The 9035-nt window shown below is 47.1% G+C and overlaps 1 long non-coding RNA gene across 1 annotated transcript; it reads left to right on the top strand.

Moving 5' to 3' along the window:
• The first annotated feature begins 3917 nt into the window (after nt 1–3917).
• LOC143267178 (uncharacterized) lies at nt 3918–8050 on the top strand. Its single transcript, XR_013042086.1, has 3 exons — nt 3918–4096; nt 6962–7171; nt 7669–8050. It is a non-coding gene; the product is annotated as an uncharacterized LOC143267178 (long non-coding RNA).
• Nucleotides 8051–9035: the final 985 nt, after the last annotated feature.

Here is a 9035-nt window from a genome sequence, read left to right as displayed (position 1 = left end):
CTTCAGGACCACTGATGCTTCTGATCTCTGCAGGCACTTGCATGCACATACACACGGATATGCAAACATGCACAGAAATTTTTCTAAGTAAAAAACCTTTTTTATAAAGGAAGAAGAGCTGGGTGGTGGTGGTGCATGTCTTTAATCCCAGCACTCAGGAGGCAGAGGAAGGTGGATCTCTGTGAGTTTGAGGCCAGCCTGGGCTACAGAGTGAGTTCCAGGACAGTGAGAGCTACACAAAGAAACCCTGTCTCGCAAAGAAACCAAAACAAATTTAAAAAAAAGAAGAAATGCACATCAAAGCCACACTGATATACTCCTTTCTATTCATTGGACTGGAAAGATTTTGTTAAAGTGCCATCCAGACTGTGAAGAACTACTGTGGATAGAGAATAAACTGATTTGCATATTTGGTTGGCAACTTGACAGTATCTCTTTACACTAAAAATGAACATCTCCTTCAACACAGTTAACTCAACTTTTGCCTTGGAAATTCATAAACACACACTGTCCTGTCCTGGGAACCTGTTTTTAGTCTGGTCACAGAGAATCAATCGTGTATATAAAAAGTAGCTTCAAGTGACCCATCTAATTCATGTCCAGACATAGATAACAGAGTGGATATGTATTCAGTAGGACAGTTGTGCCTGCTCAGTGACATGGAGGCAGGCTGAGAGAAGGAAAAGGGGGAGAGTCTAACAGGGTCTATTTCTTTGTACTCATTCATAGTTTTTAAAAATGACAAACCTGGTGTTGGAGAGATGTCTCAGTGGGCAAGAGTGCTTGCTGCTCTTACTAAGACCTGTGCTCAGTTCCCAGGACTCACATCAGTTGGCTTTACACCTGTCTGTAATCCAGTTCCTGAGAATCTGATACCTACTTCTGGATCTGCAGGCACTCAAATATGTGGCATATGTGCGCACGCGCGCGCGCGCGCGCGCACACACACACACACACACACACACACACACACACACACAGAGATAATTTTTAAAAGCTACAAACCTAGGGGCTGGAGGGATGCTCAGTGGTTAAGAGTGCTCACACGTCTTCTAGAAGACCTACGTTTGGTTCTGGTCACCCACACCAGGTGCTTTACAACCACCTGTAACTCCATATATGGCATCTATTTGCACATGTAAATACAAAGTCACAAGAATCTTTTTAAAAATATTGATTTAAAACTTGGGGGTGGAATTGAAGTGAGCTCTCCTCCTGTGCTGCGGTCTCCCTGGGGTTCAGTTGCCCTCATTATGGGGATGTAGCTCAATACACTCTCTCATCTCATCATACTGTTCCCTTCCCTTCAGGCTTTGTCCCTGGGTTCTCCAGGCAGTTCATTTCATTCATTAGATATTTGCTCCCTGAGAAGAAACTGGTTCCTCCTGCTTGTATCATCACTAACATCTGGCTTGGTTCTTGGCATGCAACAAGCGTTTAATAAAGGCTCACTGTCCGAATGCCTAACATCTGTTACTATGGGGCATCATCTCCCTGGCTGGTAGAATTCTCCATTGTGTCTGAAGTCACAGGAAGAGAAGTGGGCTTCATCTCCTTGTGTTTGTGCAGCTTAAACTGAGTGAGAATGACCAAGGGCAACAGAGAAGCCACAGGAGACTGTGGGAGGCAGAATAATGGGCACCCACAGATGCCCATCTACGGGTCCCTTAATCTTAATACTCGCTGCAAATGACAGGAGATGGGCTGCAGGTTGAATTAAAGTTGGCATTGAGCTAGACTTGAAGTGGAAAGATTGTGTGAGGATATACGAGGAAGTGGGTAGGGCAGGCAGTCAGAAAAGAATACAGGCCACCTGAAGCAAGGGTAAAGCAATGGGAGGTGAGAGTCTCCTGGCCATAGTTAGATTTGGTGGTGAAGAAAGCCTTCGGTCAAGGAATATAGTAGCCACTAGAAGCTGAAGAAATGGCCTGTGGCCTGCAGAGATCCAGTTGGGACTTCTTACTTCCAAACTTAGGATAATCCATCTGTACTGTTCACTGGATTGATACGACCTTTGAGGGTTTTTTCCGCTCTTTTTTCTTTTTTTAAATTGAATCGTATATTTGGATGCACAGTGCTAGCCTTTTATTAGAACTGCCTTTACTTGTTATCTTTCAGCCTTTAGCCATATTAAATCCACGAATTCACTGAACAGTTTAGAAATGATCTCAGATGCTAGAGACAGAAGGCACACCAGAACCATCAACTTCTTGTGTCCCTAGGACAAAACTTCAGGCTTGAAGTGACTATAAAATATAACCAGGCATGGCGTCTCACGAAGCTCCAGCTAAATGCTTTCCCTCACCTGCGTTCTGTCCCTCTTTCCACCCCTCCACCCCCAACAGCATCCAGTTCTACCTTGTACTGCAGGGGGCACTCCCAGAGCTGACGGAACTGTCCTGTGCATGTGGTCATTTTTAGGAAGCGTAGGAAGACACACAGCCACAGAAATGACTGTTATGAGGAAAAACATTTGCATGCTCAGATCCTTAGGCTCGGGAAACAGGGTCATGGGAGAGGTGCCAAGGCTAGACAAGAGGCAGAAAGGGTGCAGAGAAAGCCAGATCTTTATAGTGGCTTGCATGGGCAAGAAGGGGAGCGAGGCAGGGCACCAGTCCTGCAGACTTAGGATACCTCTGGCTGTGACCCTGCTTGTGTGGTGCTGGCATCTGAGCTGACTTGAGCCAGGGAATCTAATGGCTTCGTTTGTGAGAGTTAATTTGGGACCATGGACTTGATTCTGGTTGACAGGAATTTTCCAGCCCTGAGCAGTGCCCTTCCTCATCTGCAGAACCCCAAGTTAAACTATCATAAAACACAGGATGAATTTTTTTTCCCTCAAGCTTGATGAATATTGCCCAACAAGATGGCTCAGTAGGTAAAGCGATTTGTTGTGCAAGCCTGGTGACCCGAGAACCTGGAACCGACGAAAAGGTGGAAGGAGAGAATCGCCTCCACAAAATCGTCCTCTGCCCTCCACACACGCCCTCACAACAAGGACTGAAAAGGCGTGGTGAGCGTATCATGTGTCTCTAGGGGATGCTGTTTTCACAGTGTATGTTTTCCTCTTAAAATACCTTTCGAGACCTTCTGGATTCAGTTTTCTGCACGTATATTGGGATGTGGTGCTTTCTGGGGAGCCCCTTTGCTCATTCAGAGAGACAAAAAGGGAAAAGGAAGGGAGAGACGGAATCCTGGGGGAGAGGACTGAGACAAGTCATGAGGAAGCACTCTCAGCTGGTCCATATCAAAGCAGGAGTGGATGGAGGCTGCCACCCTCTGCCTGAGAAATGCCCAGGGCCCCCCAACCCGTGCACTGAGATGTTCCTTTCTCTCCTCCCTCTCCCTTCTTCACAACTTTTCACAATGCTATCCCTTTTTTGCATCCCTCCTTCAGACCTCTGTTCCAGTCCCCAGTCCTCACTGAGAAAGGATATGTTGGGATGTTTCTCTCAACAGAGACGCTTTCTCAATATTAAAAAAACTTCTGTCACAGTGCCGGGTCTCTGGTTTTTCACATCCTGGGTTGAGAACACTTTCCCAGGGTTCTTAGATACTAAGCAATATTGGTGTTGAGACTTGTCCCTTTGTTATTTGGGGGGGCTGACCTGTAACACTAAATTTTGGGGTCTGCTTCTACCAAAATGTTCTTGTGTATATTCTGATACATCAGAAGCAAAGAGAAAGACTTAGGTTTTAGAGCTGCAAAGCCCAAGACCGCAAGGTTTAGGAGCTTCACCAGCTGTGACTTTTGATAATTCATAACAAGGCAGATGGAAGTGAGAGACAGCTAAGGAGGGAAAGAGGGAGGGCGGGAGCTACAAGCCAGCTTATCCAATCAGGAACCTACTTTCCCATAAACAGTGTTAGCCCATTCCTGAGGACTTCTAGAACCGTTAGAATCTTACTTATCTCTTCTAAGATTTCCACCTCTCTATATTGTTACCATGGCAATGACCTTTCAACACGATGCTCTGAGGAGACATCTAAGCCATGGTACCTCAAGAGGACAGAGATAGAACCCTGATCCCTTAAAGCAGCCCATCTCAGAATCCAGGGCCTTATTCAACAGCAGATTTCTCCTCAGCAGGCCTAGGTGGGTATTATGTGTCTTCATTTCTAACAAGCTTTCAAGCAAGATCCTGGGATCCCCACCTGTAACAAGTGGAAGTTGAGATCACTGAGCAGTTCAGTGAAGGAGAAAGGATGCAGTGTGATAGTGTGATTGTGTGTGTGTGTGTGTGTGTGTGTGTGTATGTGTGTGTGTGTGTGTGTGTCTATAGTACACTCACTCGATGAGCCCAGACCTCCCACATGCCTGGTCCCTTAGCCTCACCCTGAAACTGGCCAGGCTTCCTATCTCACACCTGCCCCAGGACTCCTCTCCCTCTATCCCAAGACTTTGTGAACCTCAAGTGCCTGGGATTGTGACTGTTCCCACCAGCTTTCCCTGCACACCTGTCTCTATGGCCCAAGGGGATCAGGCTTTGGAGAGCTTCGATGGGCAGACAACATCAACCTCATGATGCCTCATCTCATTCATGCTCAGCACCCAGGAAAAGCCATGGAGAAGATTTATTAAGCAATAGAAGCCCAAGAATATTTTGCAGATAGTGCCCTGGTCACCAGCCCCCCTTCTCCCCCTCTGCAGCTGCTGGACTGTGTCTGCAGAAGTGTCCCGGTCCTCTGACTGGGTGGCCGCTCCTGATCTGTTCAACAGCTTAGCAGAGGCCCTCACCTGGGAGACACATTGGGGATGTTTGTCTAGGGGAGGGGCCTTTGACCTTCCCCCAGCCCTGACTACCCCTGGCAACTCGATATCTTCCCTCGGCCGCTCTGGCTTGCTCTGAGAGTCTCCCATGACACTGGGTTGTCAGAGTCTTGGTTGCTCTAGAGGGACAGTAATGATCATCAGAGGGAAGATGGCCGTCTGAGAAGGTTCTTAGACCTGGGGTGGGGACATGGGGCAACGGCTTTGCGTGGCTCTGCAGAAAGTTCTACCTGCCTTGAAGTCCACAGGACCTAGGGAATCCATGGGGCTGTCTAAAAAAAAAAAACAAAAAAAAAAAAACAAAAAAAAACCCAAAAAACAAAACAAAACAAAACAAACCACAAAACTGCTTTGTTCTAGGACTGTGTGGTCCAATAGATACTTTCCCAAACTCCACTTTGGACAGGACAGCCTTGGCCCACAAGGCAGGTATAGAAACTGCTAGCAATGAGTTGGTGCTGTGCCCGAGTCAGGGCCTGGCATTCCCAAACAGCAGTGGGACAGGCTGGGCCCGACGGTGTTTGGACAGCTTGGAAGGGAAGTGGCCACCCAGCGTTGGGGTTGGATGGAAGGGCAGACCCCCCGAGACCACCCAGCAGCAGTGCCCAGGGCCTGCAAGGCTTTAGGACAGAGGACACCTTGCATTCTGGTCATGTGTTTATCCAGGCACCCCACCCCCACGGGGAGCTGGAGAGAGGAGAAGAGAGAACAAGCCAGAAAGACAAGGGTGTGGACAGGAAGTGTGCGAGATTCCTACGTACATACAGAGACTGAGATATGAGACTCGGGACATCATTTTGGAAGCAGGGAGACAGGTTCTAAGGGACTTGTCTGAAATCACACACCAGTGACTTAATCAGAACTTGGCCGTCAATGCACAGGCCAGTTTTATTTCTGTCTTCTAAAACATTCTTTGTTTTGTTTTGATTGTTTTAAACCGACATGGTTTTATCCCCCAGTTTGTTCAGGTTTTGTTTTGTTTTGTGTTTTGGGACAGGATCTCATAAAACCCAGGCTGTCTTCAAACTTTCGCCGGAGCTGATTTTGAACGGAGCCTCTTGTGTCTACACCCAGAGTGCTGAGATTACAGGCAGGAAGGACCGTACTTGCCTCCAGTGTTCTTCAGAGAGAGAGAGAGAGAGAGAGAGAGAGAGAGAGGGAGGGAGGGAGGGAGGGAGGGAGGGAGGGAGGGAGGGAGAGAGGGAGGGAGGGAGAGAGGGAGGGAGGGAGGGAGAGAGAGAGAGAGAGAGAGAGAGAGAGAGAGAGAGGGAGGGAGAGAGAATTGGAAGGGAGGGGCAGGGGAATTAAAAAGACGAAGATTTTTATTTTTTAAATTTTTATTTCATTTAATTTTTAAATAATTGCCATCATTTAATTGGCTTTTTTTTTTTTTTTTTTTTTTACTGTTTTTTGAGGGGGAATAAGCAGTATAATTCTGGGCTGGATAGATGGCACAGTGGTTAAGGGTGCTTGCCCTTCTTCCAGAGGACCTGAAGTTAAGTTCTTGGCACACATGGGCAGCTTCTAACTGCCTGTGACTTCAGCTCCAGGGGATCTGGCCTCAGAGAGCATCCCTCCACATGGCAGAGGCTCACAGATATATACAAAGAAATAACATGATACGGTCTCAGCTAAAGCATGTGTGTGTGTGTGTGTGTGTGTGTGTGTGTGTGTGTGTGTGTGTGTGAGAGAGAGAGAGAGAGAGAGAGAGAGAGAGAGAGAGAGAGGTGTCACACACATACCACGACACTTTAAGTTCCTGAGATTGAACTCACGGCATGTTTGTGCATCAAGCCACCTCTGTGTTGCTGCCCTCTGGGTGTGGTGTGAATTGGTCCTTGTGTGTGAGAAGACTGGGGAGAGGTGTGGCAGAGATGTGTGTGTGTTTGTGTGTGTGTGTGTGGTGGGGCGGTTGTTGAGAGGTGGCAGGTCACTGAATTGTACCCTCAGAACAGTGAATACTGGTCTTTAGAGTTTGCTCCTGAGAGGAAGGTTATGAAAAAGCATGTGACCACCCCCCCCCCACACAGTTTGGCTTCCTGTCTTACTATAGGCTCCTACCATGTGGCCATCGACCTCATGATACAGCCAAGGTGGGGCCTTGCCAGGGCAAAGGGGCTACCTGATCTTGGATTTCTTACTTTAATAATGTGAGCTTAGTAAACTTCTTTTTACACCATTTGGCCTCAGGCATTTTGCTACAGCGATGACGAGGCCACAGAAGTCACCTGTTTCTTGGTGGTAGACCTAAGGGCAAACTCAGCAGACTCAATGATATCCATTCTCCAAACCATCCCAAACTCATCGGAAGTCAGGCACGCTGAGTCCAGAACAGCTCAACAGGAAGGACTTGGCAGGAAGACACCTCTCCCTTGAGGTGCTTCTGAGACTGGAAAAGAGGTGAAGTAGGAGGGCAGAGTCAGTTGTGACACACGCCTTCAATCCTAGCACTCAGGAGGCAGAGGCGGCTGATCTCTGAGTTTGAAGCCAGCTCGCTCCATAGAGTGAGTTCTGTTCTGAGTTGTTTCTCAGCAGTTTTATTTTTGCTGGTTTTGGTGGCCCTGGCCTGGAGTCTCAGCATTCAAGAAGCTGAGGCAGGAGGCTCATGAGTTCAAAAAGCAGCATGGACCACTGTCTCAGAACAAGCAAACCAAAACCAGACACAAACAAAAGTCAAAACCAGTTACATCTTAGAATAAACGTCCACACTTTGCTCTGGACAGAAGACCTACAAACAAGTGAGTTTATAGTCTAGTCTGACAATTTGTAAGGGTGACCTTGGGTAAATCCTTCAGCTTCCCTAATTTCGTCAACTGCAATGATGCTTTTTCCCACATGATGGTTACGTCTGAATGGAGGACACTCATGCACTGTTCAGCACCCAGTGTTTTTCCTAGGAACTGTTGTACTTATGGGATCCTATGTGTGCTGGTCTCACTCAGCCATCGGGAAAGGAGTGGACTTCACCGGACTAAGAAGAAACAGGAAACACTGCCCACAGCAGAACCAGGAGGCTTTGGTGGAGGTTCAAGGAATGCGGGACAGTCCCTCATTCCCTGGAGGAAAATGGAAGCAATGGCGTCCTCTGGTGGCCATTTGAAATTCTGCAAGCAATGTCAATTTCCTTTCCACTCAGGTTTGTGAGGTGTCCCTGATCCGGGAGCCGAGTCTCATGGGTATTTGAGATGTCTTATATATTCAGACATCTGAAAGAATCAATACTTCCTTATTCATTGGGCCTTCCTGGTGAGGCTGTGATTAAACACACCGAGTCAGAAAGCAGGCATCAGGTGTGAATCCTTGGCACAAAAAAAAAAAAGCTGCATGGGCTTGGACATTATCCTGGAAGTCAGGACCAACATCCTTCAATGATAGCGGGGGATTCAGTGGAAAATGAATGTAGAAGCCTCAACTTGGGTTTCCGAGTGTTGATTCTGTAGATGTAACCAACCGTCTTATTAAATAAGAAACACAGAAACAATGTAAAAGAGAAAGCCGAGAGGTCAGAGCTCAGAGCTAAAATCTCACCCTTCCTGCTGCTGTCCCAGCTTCGCGAAAAGAGACCTACTTCCTCTCGGTTCGTATTTTTAAAGTATGTTGTTCTGCCTTCTCATTGGTTGTAAACCCAAACACATGACTGCCTCGTCACTGTCTGAATGTACAGCCCCCTAGGTCTTAAAGGCATATGTCTCCAATGCTGGCTGTATCCCTGAACACACAGAGATCTTATGGGATTAAAGGCGTGTGCCACCACCGCCACACTCTTGCTATGGCTCTAATAGCTCTGACCCTGAACACACAGATATCTATGGGATTAAAGGCGTGTGCCACCACCGCCACACTCTTGCTATGGCTCTAATAGCTCTGACCCCCAGACAACTTTATTTATTAACATACAATCAAATTAATATTTCAGTACAAATCAAAATAGGAAAATGGAAGCAATGGCGTCCTCTGGTGGCCATTTGAAATTCTGCAAGCAATGTCAATTTCCTTTCCACTCAGGTTTGTGAGGTGTCCCTGATCCGGGAGCCGAGTCTCATGGGTATTTGAGATGTCTTATATATTCAGACATCTGAAAGAATCAATACTTCCTTATTCATTGGGCCTTCCTGGTGAGGCTGTGATTAAACACACCGAGTCAGAAAGCAGGCATCAGGTGTGAATCCTTGGCACAAAAAAAAAAAAAGCTGCATGGGCTTGGACATTATCCTGGAAGTCAGGACCAACATCCTTCAATGATAGCGGGGGATTCAGTGGAAAA

This window comes from Peromyscus maniculatus, chromosome 9 (assembly GCF_049852395.1).
Source record: "Peromyscus maniculatus bairdii isolate BWxNUB_F1_BW_parent chromosome 9, HU_Pman_BW_mat_3.1, whole genome shotgun sequence".
Classification (NCBI taxonomy): domain Eukaryota; kingdom Metazoa; phylum Chordata; class Mammalia; order Rodentia; family Cricetidae; genus Peromyscus; species Peromyscus maniculatus.
Note: the sequence above shows the minus strand (reverse complement) of the source record. Positions and strands in the feature narration are given on the sequence as shown.